The 22001-nt window shown below is 35.6% G+C and overlaps 2 long non-coding RNA genes across 6 annotated transcripts in view; one reads left to right on the top strand and one right to left on the bottom strand.

Annotated features, from left to right (window-relative positions):
* LOC140526726 (uncharacterized) overlaps window positions 1-22001 on the top strand; it is a 190473-nt gene that overhangs the window by 74509 nt on the left and 93963 nt on the right. The gene's annotated exons all lie outside the window — the stretch shown is intronic.
* Window positions 1799-4489, bottom strand: LOC140526728 (uncharacterized). The gene is made up of 2 exons (XR_011974501.1): window positions 4337-4489; window positions 1799-2201 (listed from the first exon to the last, which is right to left on the bottom strand). It is a non-coding gene; the product is annotated as an uncharacterized lncRNA (long non-coding RNA).

The following is a 22001-nucleotide window of genomic DNA, read 5'->3' as shown; positions in this document are numbered from 1 at the left end:
CCAATAATCTGTTGGGGAATTGCTTTTGAATATGTGTGTATGCATATGTGTGGATAGATATCCTTATATATGTATATATACATGAAATATACATACATATACATACATATATGCATATATAGGATACAAAATTCTTATATGAGAAATTTTATAAATTTTTCTGATTAAGTCAATTTTCTTCTTGTCCTAGATGCCTTAATTATTATTAATTTTAGAGTTTTTTTCTTCAATTTTTCATACTGATAATATGAAGAGAACTTTGTTTATCCACTTACTACCTCACTAACTTACTATGAAGAGAAATGAGATGGCCCACAGAGATTGCTTTTATTTCCTTAGAAGCCATAAAATCAAGTGGCTCGGTTGTCTCCACCTTTTCTGGGAGTATCTCATGTTTTCCCAAGGGTTACTCAATGTGACTACAGTGTTAGTTCTTGTTTTCTCTGGGAAATGCACACCCTAAATTGTCTGTAGTGTCATTACACACAGAAAGTTTTTATTGTGGTCTATCACTTCCCGTCTGCCAGTGTATTTTTTTCCTTTTATTTTCTTAGAGTCAAGCCCTGCCAAACAGTTTTTTTTCAAATTGACATTGTGTCTGAGACTTGTTACAGCTTGAAAACTAAATACTGACTAAATTCTTTTTTATTTAACAAAAAAGTTGTCAAGCTTGTCTCAGAACAAAGTAGGAAACAGAGACCAGCACATCATTCTGGCACATCTCTATAAACTTCTAAGGGAAGTTTTGTTTCTAAGTGACTACTTTTTGCTTTTGACGGGGTAACTAAATAAAACCAGACAACAGGAAAAGACAATGAGAAGGATCCTTTTAGATGTCAAAGGACTGCAGAAATGGAAGAACCTGGATATGCTTTCTTTTAAAATAATATAACTAACTTTTAGACTTATATTTAGATCCATGACAAGCATATTTATGATATATGAACCATTTTAGCTTAGATACATCTGTGTATTAGAGATTTAATTTCATCATCAGTAAACTTTAAAATATAAGAATACTCAATAAAAATAGAATTATTGAATTTGGGAAATTAAAACCTTAAGTCATTCATTTCACTTCCTACCAAGTACTGTGAAACTGTCTTACATAGCAACTGGCTCTCTCTCTGTCAAGCTATGAAAAACTAGTTATGTTCAATACACTACCAGAAGAAAAAGAAAGAGAAGTTTCGTAGTTCCTCAGGTTTTCCTTTGTAATGAGAACTGTACCTGAATTAAAGAAAACTATCTGGGCCTTTAATATTGGAAGTGAACAAGCCACACTGTAGTTAAAGAAGTAGTAGGATTACCATACCTCATGGCTGCAAATTCTTCACTAATTCAGAGCTGAGTTCATACTAGGTCAAAAACCTTTTTAAATCCTAACAATCAACTGCATTCATAGATGTGAGAGAAAGTTATGAAGGGAAGAGAAGTTTCAGAGAGGCCTCATTTACCATTCCTTCTTCTTGTGAATTAGAGAAGTAGGAATAATTTGGCATCATGAATTTGTAGTTTCTTCCAATAACTTTAAGAAGAATAGTACGATGACCCAGCAATCTCACTAACTCTGGAAGTGAAAGGTGAAATGGATATAGTCACCTACATACCAAAATATTAAAAAATAATGCTTTGGTGTGTTTGTGGTAGCAAAAAACTACCAAGTGGGTGCCTAGTGATTATTGAATGTCTGAATAAATTGTGCTATGTGAATGTGATGGGATGTTACCGTCAATGTGAAATTAGCAATATAAGGAATATTACATTTATTTTCATACCATAATGTAGAGAGTCATTCTACAATTAATGGAAGCCCACTTTATTTCTATTTGTTCATTTTGTTTTGTTTTGTTTTTTGGCTAATATAAAAAGTGCTGTTCTAAATATTTTGGTATGTACAAAGGTAGAAAGCAGAACCAAGAACATATACAATCGCTTCATTTAAGCAAATAAAAACAGCACTTGAAGACATCCAAACTTTAATTAAATACAATGAGTTGTTTTGGTTCCTGAGGATCAATGACAAAAAATGCTTTCATCCTGTTGGTAAGGAGGTAGTATGCTCCAGGTATGACAAGTTGCGCAAGGTATTAGAAGAAAGCACTGTGATGGGACTTTTTGTTGTTGTTTGGTTTGGTTTGGTTTTCTGTTCAGCTCCTTTTTCTTTGTTACCAGTAGGAAGGGATGTTGAGAAACAGCACCTAAGAGACAAAAGTAGAAAGCATCAATAAACTTATTTTTAAAGGAACGCCATGATAGAAACCACTATTATAGCAAAACACTCAATTCTTCTCATAAGCTGCCTAAATGTACATCATTCCTCTAGGAATTTGGGAATTCAAGTGGAAAATTAGTTTCCCTTTTTTGACTGCACCTATTAGAGATTTGCCACTAATCTTAAGCTGTGAAAATCATTTTCAGAAACTAATCATAGAAGTACAGTCATGGATGATACCCCAAAAAGCTGTCAGTGGCTGTAAATGATGTCAATCTAAACTCTGGGACTCAATATCAAAGTCTGTTCTCCATATAAACTAACATCTGGAGACTGCAGTCACTGTTCAAAGAAGAAGCTGCAGTTCACACTCTGAGTAGCATTTACTCACATCACGGTTGAAGTTGACATTAATATGGTCCTAACCAAACTACAAAAGGGTCTATAACAACAAAAAAATGTAATAAACAAAAGTACAACAGGAGCTTTTATTTGGGACTCCCTGGGAGATGAAATTCCCTAATGTTGTAAGGTTTCATGTTACAGAATGTTTTCCCAAGGGAAGTAGTACAGTCCCAATACTTAAAACATCTAAAAATTACCTAGACAAAACACTGAAAGGATTACTGTAGGCAAGGAACAAGATGCTTTAATAGTTATTCTCTCCAGTTTCTAGGAATCTCAGATTATGTATAATTACAGGGGGGAAATCATATATGGGCCCCATTGTATGGAGTTCTTGATTTCTGGGATTCAAGTATCATAACATTTGTCAATATAGAGTACTATATATACAAATACTCTCTCTCTCTCTCTCTCTCTCTCTCTCTCTCTCTCTCTCTCTCATCTATATCTATATATAGATATAGATGAGGAGAGTATATTTGTTAGAGAGAGAGAGAGAATTTGTATATATATTTGTATATATGGAGAGAGAGAGACAGAGAGAGAGAGACAGAGACAGAGACAGAGAGAGTACTATATATACAAATATATTTCATATATTTGAATTTTTCACATATATCCAGTTGAACCCAATGTAGGACTTCCTTAAACTGGATAAACCAAATTCTCAACTCAGCCAGTCTTGAAAAAATTAAAATACAAGAATATGTACTTTTTATCTTATTATTTTCAAGAGGGAAATATTCAAATAATGGGAAAAATAAGAGTTTCTTTCAAATAATACTTATTTGATATGTCACTTATATAGTGTTATATGGTTCTAACATGTGTTGCATTTATTATCTCAGTGGATGTTCTCATCAACTCTCTGAAGTAGGTAATGCGAGTGCTATTATCTTAATCTTTCATATAAATAAAACTGAGATTCAGAAAGGTCAGGTGATTTTCCAAGGTGCTGAAAGTAAACACAATAAGGTACATGTAGCATAGAAGATAGAGCACTGGACCTGGATTCAGAAAGATCTGAGTTCAAATCCAGTCTCAGTCAGTATTACATTGGGCAAGTTACTTAATCTGTTTGCCTCAATTTCCTCATCTGTAAAATGGGGAAAATAATACCACCTACTTCTCAGGGTTCTTGGAAAGATGAAATGACATAATATTTGTAAAGTGCTTGGCACATTGTAAACACTATATAAATGTTAGTTAGCGTTACTATCATTACATCATTACAAGCCATATGTATATCACAAACTCTTTACAACATCAATTGAAAGATACATAAAATAGTGGAAATGTTTATTAAAATTCTATTAGGAAGTAAGCCCTTTGAGAGTAAATTATTTAATTCCCCATTAATCAGCAGAGCCAAATCCTGAATCTGAGTTTTCAAGGCTCCTAAGACACTAACTTTAAAGCCAATGTTCTTTCTACTACTACTTCTCACATAATGCCTCTCTATAGATTTAAATATGCATGTATATATAATATACATACATACCTGTATATATATACTTATATATCTCCTATTTTCTTCAACTTTATAATCTACATTTAACAGATAAGAGAAAAAAGCTACCCAAGTTTTGGGGTATTAGATGAATATTTATTAAATGAATTAAGCAATTAGATGGTATAGAAAAAGAAGTTCAATATATTTTACCCATTGAGCAACAAGTGTTCCCTAGACAGAGAGCAGATAAGAGCTTTTCTCACCATCCTGAGTTTTCTCCTCAGCCTCAGTTAAGAACTGTCCACCTGACCCTTGCAACCATATTCCAAGTTGACATCTGATCATGCCAGTGGAAGGGTCCACTTCCACACTCATGGATGGAAAAGAGCCAAGAGTAAATTGCAGTGAAAAAGAGCATTTCAAAATATTTTTACCTAAAACAATAATATCATGTTTAGTTAGTATATGTTTACAAATTATGACTAGCTTTGCCTAGCAAAAATATCAAGACCGCAACTATCTATCTATCATTATCTTCATAAAAGGTCAACCACAGATTATATTCTGACTATGCCTGTAGTGATTTTTGGCCATTCCATAGATGTTGGAGAAATACACAGTAAACTCATGGGAACAGACTCCAAAGAGCAGTAAATAATGTAGATTCCTTTCTATGCCTGGATCCACAAAGCTTCTCTTACTGCTTGCCTCACCATGCCTTTGTCCATAACCTATTTATTTCAAATGTCAAAGTGTTGAAAGATGGAGTAAAAAGAAATGAATACTAAAAAAATAATAAGATATATGTCTATGTATCAAAGGTTATTTACAAAGATATTCAAAAACACAATAGATTTAGCATTTATTAAAGTTCAATTCAAACACAAGCTCTTTGAGGGTAAGGATTATATTTGTATTTGTATCCCCCAGGGCCTAATACAGCACCTTACACATAAATGCTTGTTCATTGCTTGAAGGATTGTGACACTATCACGTAGAAGGTCCTAGCCTTCTAGGGATTGATAAGCAAATATGGGAAGGATACATCATTTTTTTTCAGTGTGGAATACTACCACTATCTCTCACTACCCAACTGCAACTTAGTAAATAAATAGTAGGGAGCTGCCCAAACAACACAGCATAAGGTAGGCAAAATCATCATCATTAAACTCAAAGATTAGCATCATTGGTAAACTATATACATATGTGGAATTAAAAAAAGACATTTTTGAGAATTTAAGAATCTTAATTCTCCAAAATTCTAAATGATTTATCCAGGGATTTTTGTTATCATTCAGTTGTGTCTGACTCTTTGTGACCCCATATGGGGTTTTCTTGGCAAAGATACTGGAGTGGTTTGCCTGCATTTTACATATGAGGAGCTGAGGCAAACATGGTTGCATGACTTGCATAACATCCCATAGTTACTAAGTATCTGAGGCCAGATTTGAACTACAGAAAAACTGACTACTGACCCAGCACTCTATCCACTGTGTCACCTAACTACCCCTTATCCAGGGTTACACGGCTAGTAAGGATTTAGAGGATTTCAGAGACTTCATAACTTATTTAATTCAACACATTCATTTTCCAAATAAGAAAATTAAGGACAAGAGAAGGAGAGAGACTTATAGAAGTTCAGAAAATGAGTAGCAGAGTTAGGATTTAAATGGGTTTTTCTGATCCCAAGTCTTATACTCTACTTGTGGTTTCTCAAGGAATGGACATGAGCAAAGAATTGTCATTATCATATCAAACATAGGACTATTAGGAGAGTTATCTAGAAATTTTAAGATAGTATTTGGATGGAAAAGTGGTTTGAGAAGCTTAAACTATCCAGATTAGTTGTCTACATAGGTGGAATCATCCAAATGGCCCCTTTGTTTTCTATTCCACTATAGATAAACACTGACTCTAAGTTATATCTTTAATATTTTCTACCTCAGATGTTTTCCTTTGATTCCTTTCAGTTGAAATCACTGCTTTCCTGTCCGATTAATGGCACCATATATATCTAAGACCTATCATTCCTATTACTGTAGTTAACAACACAGCACAAGGTAGGCAAAATCATCATCATTATCGTTGGGTTAAAAGGAAACCCAAAGATTAGCATCAATGGTAAACTATATATATCTTGTGGAACTAACTTTTTTTGTTGTTGAGAATTTGGGAATCTTAATTAGGGCTCCAGAAGTTTACAAATGAGGTCCCAAATGAAATCAATTTATTAATAAGCAATATTTTCTTTATATTTTCTGTTCACCTTTTCCCACTCAAAAAAAATTCTAGGTAATAGAACTGAAGTAGCCCATCTTTGTTATCTGAATGGAGATGAGAACATCATTATTTTTGCTCTATTTATCTCTCAGCCATTGAAATTCACCATATATTTGCTCTACTTTAAGTTGAATGGAGTTGAGGGGGAGCAGGGATAAAGGATAAAGGAGGAAAAAAAGTGTGGGAATGGCACTGTAAGGTGTAGAGACTGATCGCATCAAGTCAGTAAGATACAAAGGTGTTCTCCTCCCTTGCCTAATAGTCATTGCAACCCTAGTCAGAATAGGAAAAAAAATGTCATAATAGATAAAGCAGAAAGATAAGAGAAGAAAATCCAAGTAAGAGACCAGTGGATAGGACAAGGTTAACATAGTCTCACTTATAATTACACATTTCACAATATGGACCCCAAAATAAATATCCAACAGATTGGTATCCATAGCAAAGGATCAAAAAATGTCATTTAGAAAAGACCGTTTAGTCCAACCTGTATCCAAATAGGAAATCCTTTTCTAATATCACTAAGAAGTAATTATTCAACCTTTAATTATAGAAGAATTCTCCTTTACCCACTCATTAGTTAGATCATTCCACTTTTGGGTAGCTGTAAATGATAGGAAGTATTTCTTTACATTGAACTTCTATCTACCTCTCTGTAATTTGTACCCATTCCTCTTAGTTCTGCACCAGAATAAAAAAAAAAAAAGTCTAATCTCTTTGATAGGGTTGTCTATCTACTATACCATACTTCCTCTTATTCAAAAATATTCAGAAATTTTAAAAGCTTAGACAGCTGAGGTTTTCTTTCAGTTACTTTATCACTCTCTATTTCCTTGGGAAGTTTACTTCTTGCCTTTAGGCAATGAATTCACCAAGCTCCTCTGAGCTTTAGTTTACCCATGAGTTATATACCCCACTCACAAAGGTATGGGGAAGTGACTAATACTTTTTGTAAACCACACTATATTAATTTCACTGATTGGGTAAATATCATACCTCTTACTACTACTACTTATTACTAGGTGTGGTTCTGTTCTGATTGCCATTATAATTCATTATCTTTCTCCCAAGGACAATATTACCCCATTGTCCTCAGCTCAAAATGGGTTCTTGGCTCAAAAACAAGAATCACTAGATAAGAAAACCCAGGTTGGAATTGAATTTATTCACTGACACCAGGTAAAATCTTACATAACTCAATTAAAAAGATATCAATACTTGAGTCTGACGTGCTCATATGTTTATGTATGTATGAGGAATATATAAGAACTAGATAGATATAAGAAATGATTTTGTGGATATAGTATAGATACTCAACACTTATATGTGTGAATGTGTGTGTGTGTGTGTGTGTGTGTGTGTGTGTGTGTACATAACTCTCAAGTATCCATACTAAGGGAGAGGAAGCAATGGAAAATCAAGAGAAATTTATATATCATTGTCTTTGTAATGTATTGCTATTCTTTTCAGAAAATTTGCCTTCCTAATTCCTTATTAACCAATCAGGAAAATTAACCAAACTAAGGCTAATCTCAAAACATTTGTGTCCTCTAAACCCAGGATCACTGGGAAAGGATAAAGAGTTTGGAAAGTAATCTGGAAGAAGGAAGCACAGTAGTAAAGTCAATTAAAAACTAACTGTAGGGATGGAGTCAAGATGGTAGCGGGACTTGCTTGAGATCCCTCCAAACCCATCCAAATACCTGTAAAAAATGACTCTAAACAAATTCTAGAGCAGGGGAACCCACAAAATGGCAGAGTGAAACAAATTTCCAGCCCAAGACAACCTGGAAGGTCAATATGAGAGGTGTCTTGCACTGCCCTGGGAGAGGAGTGAAGTTTAGAGCAAAACAGCGCCAGCAAACCTGGAGCAGGCCTCAGGGGACCGAATCACTGGCAGCTCAGGTGGTTTCTGGACTTCTCAGCACACAAATGCCAAAGACAGTTTAGAAGGTCAATAGGAAAGGTCTGTCAGAGCTGGGTGAGAAAAAGAGCTGAGCCCCAGCCCCAGGGTGGCAGCAGCAGTGATGAGAGCTGTTTCTGGAGCGCTGGCCCACAGATGGTAGGGAGGATCAAGTGGATGATCAGAGAGGCATTGCAGGGATCTCTCTTCACTGGCACTAAGACAGGAATCTCTTGCTTTGTCCTGCTTGGATCTGTGTTGCAGGCCTGGGTGGCGGTGCTGGGGTGAGGAGGAGCACTGACCTGGTGGAGCTTGTGGCAGCAGTGGAGAGGGAATCCTCCTCTCACAGTTCCAAGGCCACAAGAATGCTTGTGGTCATTCACATACAAGGCCAGGAGAGCAGTAAACTTCTCTTCTTTGATCATACCACCATGGAAGAACTGAAAATTGACAGGTCCCTACAAGTATCTTTGGTAACAACTACACAAAACATCTGAAGCTTGGGACAGCACATCCTCCACACTGGAAGCAGAATCCTACCTTAACAAAGAGTTAAAAAGTCAAGTAACTGGCTGAGAAAATGAGCAAACAGAGAAAAAAATCTCAGATTATAGAATCTTAGGAGAGATGAGGAGGAAATTTGGAACTCAAAATCTTGCGGATGTGAATGTTGAAAACTAAAACTAAATTAATTAATAAAAATCTAATCTGAACGGAGATACTTTCATATTTACTACACACATTTTACAGTTAAAGGAGCAACTTTAAAAATATAAATAAACCCAATAAGTAGAAATAAGATGAGGAATAAAATCCTATGTAAAACTATTCTTTTGCCTTAGCTATACTCATGTGTGTGTACATACACACATACATACACACATTTATTTATTCATTCTTTAATTCACTCTTTCATTTATATAGCTGTATGCTTACTTATCTCTCCTCTCTCCCTCACCTGTCCCATTCTTTACTTGGTTTCAACTTTGTATGGCTTTGCCTAATTTCTTGTGTATCCAGGCATGGGGTTGGATATTTTTTAAGTTGGCAAAAAAACAGCTGCTCTCCCTTGGATGGCCCTCATTTTCAGGAGGGTGGAGCTAGTGTTTCCCAATGCCTCCTTTCAGCAAGTCTGAAAGTGTGACTTTCCCTTCATCAACACTTGTACTTCTCTCTTGCTCAATGAGATGGAGTTTTGAATTAGATAGGGAAGTTTAATAGAAAGGAGTAAGCTTGTCTGAGGTCCCCACCTCTGAGGGAAGCATCACTTGTTCTTTCCTCACCAGCCTCATTTCATCACTGAAATCTGCTTATTCATGGTTCAGGCATGGCTCAGGGCATCTAGGTGGTTCAATGGAGAGTGCCGGACCTGAAGTCAGGAAGATTCATCTTCCTGAGTTCAAATCTGGCCTCAGACACTTATTAGCTGTGTGACCTTGGGCAAATCACTTAACCCTATTTGCCTCAGTTCAACATCCATAAAATTAGCTGGAGAAGGAAATGGCAAACCACTCCAGTATCTTTGCCAAGAAAGCCCCGAATGAGGTCATGAGTTGGATATGAATGAAAAACAAGTAATGGTTCAGTTAAATATAGTTGGTTATACCACTTGAGAGGTTATTTGGTATGCCCAAAAAACACTGCTATACATGTTTTAGTATCTATGGAGATTTTCTTATCATTAACTTCTTTAGGATATAAATCTATTAGTGGAATCTCTGGGTCAAAGGATAAGGATATTTTAGTCACCTTGACTGCATAATTCCAAATTTCTTTCCAGAATGGTCTTTCCTATTCACAGCTCCACCCAAAGCCCTAGTGTGTCTATCTTTCCATAATTCCTCTGATATTGACCATTTCTATATTTTCATCTTTGCCATTATGATAGATTTCAGGTCATATATTAGGCTTCTCTTGATTTGTGTTTATCTGATTATTAGTGATCTGGAGAATTCTTTCAGGTGATACTTAATAGTTTACAATTCTTTTGAGAACCGGTTATATCCTTTGGCCACTTAGCCATTGGTAAATAAATTTTAGATATATAAAAATATAGATATGGATGTATATATGGTTATCCATATAAACATGTGTCCATATGAATATACAGATAGATATACTCTTATATGTATGTATATTTATATGTATATCTGTTACTTCGCAATGTATTTTGGATGGCGAACTCTTTCTGAAAGATTTGATGTGAAGATTTTTTGCCCCTCTCTAACCACCTCCCTTTCTTAATCTAAATGTCTTAATTTTGTTAATGAAAAAGATTTTCATATAATCAAAATTATCTATTTTATTTTTGTAGTTATCTCTATCCCTTATTTGCTTAAGAATACCTCTCTTACCTACAGAAGTGAAAGGTAAATGTTTTGATTTTCTATTATGTCTTTATGCTATGAATTTTATTTTTAAGGTTCTGCGTCCATTTTGAATTTATCATGGAATATAGTGAATGATGTTGTTCTAAGCCTAATTTGCCAAAATTCCATCTTAAAATCATGAGGTTATCTTTTAAAATTTGGTAAGTGGTGCCTCAAAATTGTTTTAACTTACATCTCTCTAATTATTCAAGACTCTGATCAGTTTTGAGTGAGAATGAATGATTTGTTTTTCTCTCTTTAAAAATAAATTCACAAAGGAGTCATTCATTAATTTCAAAACTTGTGACCTGAATTTCTATTTCTTTAATGCAGCTTAAATAAAACCCATTAAGAATACTTAGGGAATTTAGTCATTAATCATTCAGCTAATTTCACTTTTTAGTTCATTGAACCAATCATCATTATAGTGAAAAAAGAATGGAACAGTGAGGAAAAAATATACTGTAGGCACTTTACTTTCTGAACAAACAATTATTGCCTACCTAACTCTATGCAAAGCACTACATTTTAGTACTTGGGCTAAATGTACTACTTACAGTGACAGTTGTACTGCAGTTGTCTGTAAATCTATTTTTTATATCTTTGCAAAATAAATAGCAGACTTCACAAACATACAAATGGTGTCCACAACAAACGTTTATTTAGTACCTCATATGTGTGCGCAGTGCTAGACCCTGGGGATACAAGTTGAAAGAATGTACTTTAAGGAGCAAATTAAGGTATAAATACACTTATTTACATGAACCATAGTCTTTGTAGAGAAAGAAAAGCTTTATAATCAGTTATATAAAATGGTTCTGGAATTAGAGAAAAATGTTACCTTAGAAATATCCTCATCACTTACATCCAATTATGAGGGCTCAGAAGAGTTCTGAGGACTGTTTCTAAATTTTACTTAAGGGGATTAGCAATCATTTTGGTGGCATTCTGTGTCCACCTTGGTGGTCCAGTAGAAACATGAAGGATAGAAAGAAATACCCAATGTTATTGGGTTCTGGTGAGTAGTTCTTCTAATGTAGAGAGCAAGCTTTTGCGCTTTTATATTTTGTGTAATCTAAACAAATACTTGTCATTTTTAACTGGAACTGGGAGAAATTTGTCACCAGGGATACTAGATAGATTTTAGTACATAAAGCAACATGAGTCTTTACCAAATCATTCCTGAGAGTAAGCATTCATATCTATAGCAAAGAAATGAGCAAAGTATTTTGTAAACCTTAAATCTATGAAAATATGAATTATTATTACTTATGGCATGACATAATAATGCCATACTTCTTAAAAAGCACTGGAAGAATTCCAAGCTTAATGAAATGCTATGAATATGAAAACTTTTTATTTTCTTTTAATTCAGAATGATTTCAACATCCATTAACATGCATAAGGTAAAATACATGAACAAAAAGGAAAATACAAACAAAAGCAAAAGCAAACAAAGCAAAACAAACAAAAAGAAGTTTGAAAAGACAAACACAGACTTGTTATCTGCTTATTAAAAGAAGCAAAAGTTTCACATATTAACTTTAACAGCTTTTATATATCATGGTTATATCATTCTATGAACATAAAATATATATTGTGTTCTGTTAATATTTATTTACTTAAGCAGTTGCCATCATGCAAGTTATTCTTTAGCTCTAATTTCTTGTGCATTACTTCATATGAGTCTATCTCTATTTCTTTTAATTTTTATTTTTAGTATTTCTTGTGGAATTAAGTACATAGTTACAATATGCTCTTACAGTAAAAGCATATTCACATGCCATAATTTTTTAGCCATTTCCCAATCGCTGGACACATAGTTTGCTTATAAGAACTATCCCCCCCTCCCCATTGCATTTAGTTCTGCTAGAAATATTGTTGTTCAAATAGATCTTTTTGCTCCATCAATAACATCCCTCAATTTTCTATTCTTTACCACCACTAAAAGAGCTACTATAAATGTTTTTTGTACATGTGGGTCCTTTTCCCTTATTAATGATCTCTTTGGGATACAGACCTAATAGTGGTATTACTGGATCAAAGAATCTATTTCATAGCTCTTTGAGCATAGTTCCAAATTGGTCTCCAAAATGGTTGGATAAGTTCACAACTCCACCAACAATATATTAGTATATCAATTTTCCCATATCTCCAATATTTATCATTTTCCTTTTCTGTCATATTAGCCAATCTGACAGATGTGAGGTGGTACCCCAGATTTTGATTTGCATTTCTCTAGTCAATAGTGATTTAGAGCATTTCTTATATGGCTATAGATAGCTTTAATTTCTTCATCTGAAAAATGCCTGTTCATATCCTTTGACCATTTACTAAATAGGGAATGATTTATATTCTTATAAATTTGATTCAGTTCTCTATATATTTTAGAAATTAGGCCCCTTGCTAGTTCCTCTATAAAGAGGTCAGTAGGTTCTACTGCCTCTACTGCTCAAGCCAAGACACACAACTACTTTCTCAAATTGTCTTCTTTTCTTTCTTACAATTTCTCTGTAGCCAAACTGCATCAAGAATATGATTTTGAAATCTAAAGAGCTACATGTTGAGTGTGCTCAAACCTCTTTTATCTTTATTAATTTTGTGAAAATCCTACCTGGTGTTTTTGCATCATGCATAACATATCTCCATAGGATCATAAGATTTAGAATGGAAAAGAACACTAGAAATGTGCTAGTACAACTAGAAAAAAACACTGTACAACCTCTTTTTGTAAATGAGGGAAGCGAAACACAGAATTTTTGAGATTTTTGCTGCTGTAGTCCCTGGGATAATCCTTCCTCACATATAATATTCCCTAGGAAAATATCTTAGGTTTAAAGGTCCTTGGTAAGTCTCAAAAGCATCCACTCAGAACCATAGCTCACCAGCCCCAAAAGATGCAATTATTCTGACTAGGAGTGAAAGGATGCAATTCAAAGCAAAAGCATAAAAATATAGTAAGAAAAGAAATAATAAAAGGTTTCCCCTATAAATCTGAGGTGTCCTTTCTCATAAAGTGCACTCTCCATATTAGATGTGCCTAGAGACTCTGGATTGGAGAATAACATGTGGGGAACATGTGTGGCCAGAGCAGATACAGAAAGAGTTGTAAAGGTCAGGCATGCATATGGCCAGCATGCATGCATGGTGGCACAACTCATACATCCCACAGGCTGCAAGGTGCCCTGAAATTGCAGGGTAAAGCGTACTTAGAATATTTCTCTCACTCCACTATACAGTTAGCAGAATCCAAAAGGACAGAATATAGAAATTAATAGGGCTGACTGGCATAAAAATAGAATGAGATGACCAGGAGTCATCTTAGTAACCTCTAGGGTTACTAAAATGTGGAACAAAATCTCTAATGGAAGATGCTATTCTAACAACCATAAGTAGGAAAAAAACATCTCATCATCAATAGTAGGATTTAATTGCAATTTTAGTCACAAAATTATATTACAATATATGTCAAAACAGAAGTGAAGCTTGCATTTTTAAAGAATTATTTGGTATGTACCAAATTAGTAATATTATTTTTAAAACATTGAGTCATATTACCTGTGTCAGTTTGGCCACTAACTAGCCATGCTAATTTGGGGCAATCATTTCAAATCTCTGTACCTTGGTTTCCTTGCCTATAAGATGAGGTGTTTTGACTACATTTTCTCTGTAGCCTTTTTCAGTTATGGCATTCATTCTACAGTCTTGGTTTTGCCTTCCTTTAACAATGCATGAACTTCATGGGAAATTTTCTCTAACAACTGCAGAATCAGGTCCTTTCTGAATAGAAAAGGCAACCACTGCATCTTCAGCTGAGAAAAAATGCTTTGGCAAGAGGGTGGAGGGAAAGGGGCCAGGAGGCTCATTTGTCACTGATTTGTGATCTGCCAAGCCAATTTCACTTCATAATTCATTCTTTCAAAAGAAGTCTGGGCTTTATCAGTAACTTGAAACTTCCCAGGTATAGAAGACTGCTTATGGGAGCCTTTCCATTTTCCCTCACTCTGGTGTTGAAGCTTTACTAAATACAGCATATGCATAGTAATGATTTTTTAAAGATGTCATCTTTTTTTACTTTGTATATTAATTTGGGTCTTTCAAGGTTTTAAATTGATGTTCGAAGCAATAAGGAGACCACAATAGAAAATGAGAGAGGTGCCAAGGATATTGAGCTGCACACTAATAAGACCTGAATGAAAATAAATGCTGACACTGAAGTTAATTTACCCTTTTCTTGAGGCTGACCTGATTACTTCCCATTGAGAATTTTAATATCCTGGCATTAGGGGCAAAGGAGTGAACTAACACTTGGAAGATATGGAATCTATTTCAGAAAAAAAAGAAATGTCTGATAAAAGTGACCTAACCATTCTGATATTTTATTTCTCCTGTCTTACAAAGAAAGATAATATTTGATTCTTAAGTATTTCTCTGCTAAAGATGTCCTCCAAAGTTTCATCATGCTGTGGAGGTGACCCTGGGTTCTCCCAGGCAATACTAGCACAGTTAAAACTCTGGCAACATCTACCATGCTGGAAAGACTTTGAGAAGAGGTCCCCACAGGACAGGATGTGGGTCACATGGAGATGAGTCAAGTTAAGTTCAGAGTTCCTCAGCACTTCATTTATTATTATGTTAGGAATGTTTGGAGGGCTCATAAAGACCATCAATCCACCAAAGAGTGTCAATTTGTTTCAGTAGAGGGAGTAGCCACACCAAAAAAATAAACTCCCGAAAATTTGAAGTACTTGTCAAGGATGTCTCTGCTAACCCAAAGCGGGGAGGGACATGATAATTCTGCCATTTTCTCAAGCTATTATTCTATATCTCTTCTGCCTTGAACTGTCAAATCAAATTCTTAGAAGTCATGTACAACTGTTCTATCTCCATTTTTTCATTGTCTACTCACTACTAATCCCTTGAAATTTGGTTTTTGGTCTTATTACTCTTCTGAAAATGTTCTCTCAAAAGCTACCAAAGACCTCTTAACTACTACTCAGCATCTCTAACTTCCCTTATCCTTGGAATGCTTTTCTTCCTCACTTCCACTTTTTGGAATTCCTGCTTTCCATTAAGACTAGGTTCAAACGTCATCTGTTTCAGGAGGGCCTTTTCTGGTCCCACTCCCCACTCCAGTTAACTGTATCTTTCTTACCCTCCTAAGATTTCCTTGTATCAACTCTGTAGGTAACTTTCATATGCCTATTTATGCAAATACAATCTCTCCCTTTAGAAATATATGCAAAGAGTTTTGCAAACTTTGAAGTGTCATATAAATTTTAGTTAATACTGATGACAAAGATGATGATGATGATAATAATGATAAAAATCTTAAAGAGAGAGCTTTCCACTTCTTTCTTTTATTGTCTGTGCCAGGCACATAGTAAACATTTGGCAAATGTTTCCTGGTTGATTGATTGGGGCACCATCATTCATACTAATACTTCCTTAAATACTCTAACATTCCAATTATGAAAATCCCTTGACTTACCCCTTCACTCCACCTCGCCTATACATTGGGGTGGTTATATTCTACATCTCACCATCACCCATTAGTGTTTTATTTCCTTGGTCAAAAAATCTGACATTCCTCTGTCTGCCTATACCTTTTTATCATCACATCTCTCCCTTTGTCTCATTCTTCTTAAATTTATTCTTTGCTTTTATCAAGACCTACAATCCCTCCACCCCTCAGTACTTTCTCAGGCTATTACCCCTCTCCTGACTTGCCTTCTTTCCTAACATCAACCCTATAGTTAACCACTTAAAACTTTAAATTGCCCTCTCCTCTTTAATCACTCACTCCTTTGCCCCATCACTGCTTGTATCTTGCCAAATCAAAATCCTGAGTAACCTTCATCATCTTTTTATTCTGCTCCTATTCATATGCTGCTTCTACTTACCAATATGCTGACTGGTTATAGTACAAATTAATATTAACCAACTTGCTACTGCAAGGCCGTTTCTCTATTCCTCCCTAACTGATTCTTTTTCTCACATCTCACAGAAGTTATTCCAAACCTTCCTTTCTTTTCTTAAACCTCTGATACCTCCTCCTCCCTAGAGCCTTCAGTTAAGGACCTTGCTTCTTACTTTACTGAGAAAATGGAAGCCATTCAACTTGAGGTCCCTATTGTTCCATTCCCGTCATCTTAAAATCCCTTGATATTATACCCACATCCTTCTTTTCTACAGTGTTTTAAAATGAGGAGGCTAGGTGTCATCCTTGGTCCTGAGTAGGCTGAGCTGCAATGGGCTATGTTGATCAGATGTCCACATCAATTTCAGAATCAATACTGTGAACCTCCAGAAGCAAGGAACCACCAGAGTGCTTAAAGAAAGGTGAACCAGCTCAGGTATGTCCAAACTCATGCCAATCTGTATTAGGATCAGGCCCAGGCTAGACCTTGTATTCTGACCTGAGTGAGATAGGGAGATGTAGTCTAAAAACAGCAGAGATGAGATGACCCTTTGTGTTGGCAAAGTTAGTCTCTCTACCTGTATTCTTACCCCATTTACTCCTATTTTTTTGAGCCCATTCACCCTCAGTCACCTCTTCTTTCTCTTTAAGCACTCCCTATCTATTGGTTCCTTCTCTATTGATGATTAAAATGAAGAAACAAACAAAAAATCTCCTTTGCTAGTCTCTAATATCTCTTTAAGTTATTCTACATCTCCTCAGTTTCTTAGAGTCCTAGAAAAAGCTGCATTTTGCTAGCTACTTCCACTCCCTCTACTCTCTCTCACTTCTCAGCCATTTATTGGCTTCTGATCTTATCACTCAGATGATCTTTAGTTGCAAAATCTAATGTTCTTTCTTCAAGTCTTCAATTGTCATGACTCCTCTACTATATTGGTACTGCTGGTCCCATTTTTTTCCCCTGGATGCCCTCTTCCCACTAGGTGTCTTGATTCTCCTACCTGCCTTACTGCTCCTTCTCATTCTCCTTTGCTGTTCATCATTCATATCAGTCTACCTAACCATGGGTGTTCCCCAAGATTCTGCCCTGTGTTATCTCATCTCTATATGCTATTTATCCTGGTGACCTCATCAGCTCCCATGAGTAAAATTATCTCTATTCATATGACTCACCAACATATATTCATCCTCAGTTTCTTCTCTGATCTTCAGTATCACAAACTATCTATTGAACATTTTGAACTATGTGTCCCATTTCAGAATGCCTTCTTTTTCCTCCAAAATATATCCTTCTTCCAAATTTCCCTATTTTTATTAAAGGAACCACCATTCTTCTAGTATCTCAAATTTGTGCCAGTAGCTTATCCTTGATTAATGACTTTCTATCTGTATTGATAATGCCTTTTTCCTTATTGTTAATATAATTTTACTTCTAAATGTGGAGATCTTACCCATACATTAATGGGCCTGCCCATTAAGGGGAGTTTGATTAGGGAAGATTTATAGGAAGGCCTATACCTTTTGTTTTTAGGCACTGGTTCTCAAGGGTTGTGATGCCCTCTGCCTCTGAAAAATGTATAAATACTCTGAGATGAGGTTATACTTTGGGGCTTACTCATTGGAAGTGTTTGTTTGGCCAGAGACTCTTGGCAGCCGCTAAAGAGCTCCCCACCCCAGACCCCCAGCTTTGAAAACCCAGATTTGATGCTTCTCTCTCTGGTAACTATGTATGTATGTAATGGTCAGACAGTTGCATCTGTCAGTTAATCTCTGATGTATGTATTGCTTATCTCAGGCAGCTGGAAGCACTGTCTGTTGATCTTGATTTTTCAGTATTTTTTCTGGAGTTCAAGGTGTTGACCTTTTTCCTCTGAACTAAGTGAAGGATATATGTGCTTGATTAAAGTGATTGTTGACCCCTCAAAAGTTGCCTTTCCTTTGAGAAAAGCAGATCAAAGAGCCTGTATGGCAGGCCCTCCTGTGTATCCATCTGTTTACACAGCCACCACTATAATTCAGGACCTCATCACCTCTCACTTAGACTATTTCTTTGAATTGGTCTCCTTGTCTCCAGTCTTTCATTACACCATTTGTTAACTCCATCTGCCAAAACGATTTCCCTTAAGCACATGTCTGACCATGTCTCTCCCTACTCAATAAACTCCAGTGACTCCTTATTGTCTCCACAATGAGCTATATGCTTTTTTGTTTAGCCTTTAAAGCCCGTCACAACCTGGCATCAATCCATCTTGCCAGCCTCATTATACATTACCAATATTCCCACACTTCCCTTGTATTATTACTTTATGCTCTTCATATTTATTCTATATATACTTACATATATGCCAGTCCTCTTGATAAAAATATAATCTCCAAGAGAAAAGAGTTCATTTCACCCTTTTATTTGTAACCCTAGATCTCAACATAACCTAAGGGCTTAATATATTTTGATTTATTGATTCTAAATATAACGACCTAACCTTTGTCTTTATACTCCTTTATCTGTCTTTTGACATTGCTGGTCGTTTTTTCCTTGTCTTCCATGCTATAGTGTTTTCCTGGTCTAGTCACTTGTTCTAAGCCTTATTTGCTAAATCATACTCTTCTTCCATCCCCTAAGTATGGGCAGCCTCCTACTCAGTTCTTGGATCTTCTGATCTCACTTTGCATTCTCTTAGTGCTTTCATTCCCTCTAATGAATTCATATATAATCTGTATCCCTATAAGACTACATATCTAGTGCTAAATTTTCTCCTGAAATCCAATCCCATATTTCTAATTGTCTGCTGAAAAAATCCACCTAGATATCACTTAAGCATTCCTAATTCCATATGTCCAAAACAGAATTCTTCATCTTCCTTTCTACTCAAAGCTTCTCTGTTATTGTGGAAAGTATCACTATTTTTGTGGTCACTTAGGTCTAAAATTTTGAATCCATCTTTGCCTTTTCTCATTTGTCTCCTATGTCTAAGTAGTTATTAAGTCTGCTGATTCTTCTTCAACAACGTGTCATATCTGTCTCTTCACTCATGTTGCCATCACAATAGTTGAAACTTTTATCACCTTTTGCCTAAATTAATACAATAACCTTCTGACTGGTTTTGCTGCCTCATTTCTCTCCCCTCTCCAGTTCTTTCACATAATTGATGAAATAATGTTCCCAAAACATAATTCTGACTACGTTATTCCTGTGTTCAAGAATCCTCAGAATAGAATCTCTATTGCCTATAAAATAAAATTCAATTCTTGAGTGTTACACTGAAGACCCTCCATAATCTAACTGCAACTTGCCTTTCCAACTTTAGAGTGATTATCAATAGTAACTGTTGCTGTTTTCCTCCCAGCTTGATTTAAATATTTTTCTTTGCCTCATTAAAGGGGCCATCCCCTGACTACTTAAACAGGCCTATTCACTGAATGGGCATTACCTCACCCTAATGGTGTACCTGAATGAGCCTTGGCCTGAAGGGACCAAGGTCTCCCATTTCATCCTGGGCCATCTCGAGTCATCCTGATGAATATATGTTCACTGGATCCAGATGGCTCTGGAGGAGAAAGTGAGGCTAGCGATCTTGCACAGCCCTCCCTCACTCAAAACAAAGTCAAGCGCAAGTTGTGTCATCATTTCTCTGATGGCATGGTCTTCTTTGGCAATGAAGGATGAACACAATATCACACCCCCTTTATGTACTTTATGTTCAAATCAAACTTAATTATGTGATGTTTCCTGAACTCAACATTCTTTCATTTGTAGTTGAGGTCTAAAATGTACTTCTCTCTTGTCTAACTTCAAGTATAAATATAGATGTCACCTTCTCCATGTAGTCTTCCTCGATCCTCTCCGTTTACAGCATTATATTGCCTCAGAGTTGGAAAGGACCTTAGAAACCATCTAATCCAATGATTTTTGAATAAGAATTCCCCATACAAAATCCCTGGTAATTGATCATCTATCTATTGCTTCAAAACTTCTATTAAGAAGAAACCCAAGCTCCTCTTCCCACCCAGTGTACCCATTTCAATTTTGGGTACAAAAATTGCTCTCACTATGAAAGTATAATTATATTGAAAACATTATTGAAAGTTTCCTTATATTCAACCTGTTTTTATTTAGCTTCTACCCATTGTTCCTAGGTCTGCCCTTTGGGACTAAATAGAAAAAGTCTAATCTGTTTTTTTCACATGACAGACTTCCAAATGCATGAAAAACAGTTATTAGCCCCCCTTCCCAATCTTATCTGTATTTTCTCTTACCTCTTTGCACCTGTTCTCCATAAATCTAAGGTGCACAAAGTACACACTATGCCCAACTTCAATGTCCTCTGTCATAATTTCTAATTTGAAGGGGTCATTTTGTTCCAATGTTTCCCTGAAGTCTTTAACAATTAACTTTTCATTGTGGACAAAGTTCAGTTCTAGAATAGCAGTTCCCCTCCATCTTTCACAGAATAAACTTTTCCTTAAGGTACACTAGGACCATGATTCCCATAGTGGTAGTTTGAGAACCTCTTGAGGGTTTGCAACAATGGTCCAAGGAGTTAGTGCTAAAAATTCTTTAATGGTACATTCAGCAGTAAATAATTACCCAACTGTGTTACAAAAACATTTTCCCTTTATTACAACAACCATGTGTAAATGTGAAGCATTCTAGGTTTGTTTCTGTAGCAATTTGAAACTGTCATGGTTATGTACCCAACATTTTGGTATTCATGTTGTTATTACATCAAACTGACCACCCTGAATAAGTGCAATGTCTTCTTGCAGTTTCTCAACCTGTCATCAAATTGTTTCCAAAATGCTACAAAACCTAACATTGAAATGCATGACAATTCTCAAGAGATTGCAAGACACAGGCACATACTCCAATTTGCACCAGATTAGCTCCATTTTGCCCTGTAACTAGACCTCATCAGTGGAACACAATCATAAATATTTGCATTCTTGTAGCACAAATGTCAAGTTATTTGAAAACCATGATCACTTGGGCAGATATGTTATGAGCCACCTAGAAACCATCACATATGTTCTGAGAAACAAACATTATATTCTTTCTTATTGCAATATTAAGACTTTCCTGATTTAAACTTATGTTACTATTTTTTTTTCTACTTGGCATAATTTCCAATGAACTCATTGGCAACACTAGTCTATCATCAAATAGAATTTCTGTGTGAGAGTGTAGCCAATGTGCCAGTGGTAGAAGAAAAGAAAGTCATATCTAAAGAGTTTCTTTCATTAAAATGGTTAGTTTTTATATAAACAATTAATACAGCACTTGTCACTTTCCAATAGAAAAGCAAATATTTTATAACATAGCTAGTTATTCATTTTGATTGATTGATCAGGTGGCTAATTTTTTAAATGAGTTTCCATCTCTCAGGAAGAGAGCCTATAAAATTCTGCTGAATGCCACCGCATATTTGCATGTACAAGCATTTTCACTTTATTTTCGTTTT

This window comes from Notamacropus eugenii, chromosome 2, assembly GCF_028372415.1.
Source record: "Notamacropus eugenii isolate mMacEug1 chromosome 2, mMacEug1.pri_v2, whole genome shotgun sequence".
Classification (NCBI taxonomy): domain Eukaryota; kingdom Metazoa; phylum Chordata; class Mammalia; order Diprotodontia; family Macropodidae; genus Notamacropus; species Notamacropus eugenii.
The sequence above is the reverse complement of the archived record's forward strand: the minus strand, read 5'-3'. Positions and strand labels throughout refer to the sequence as shown.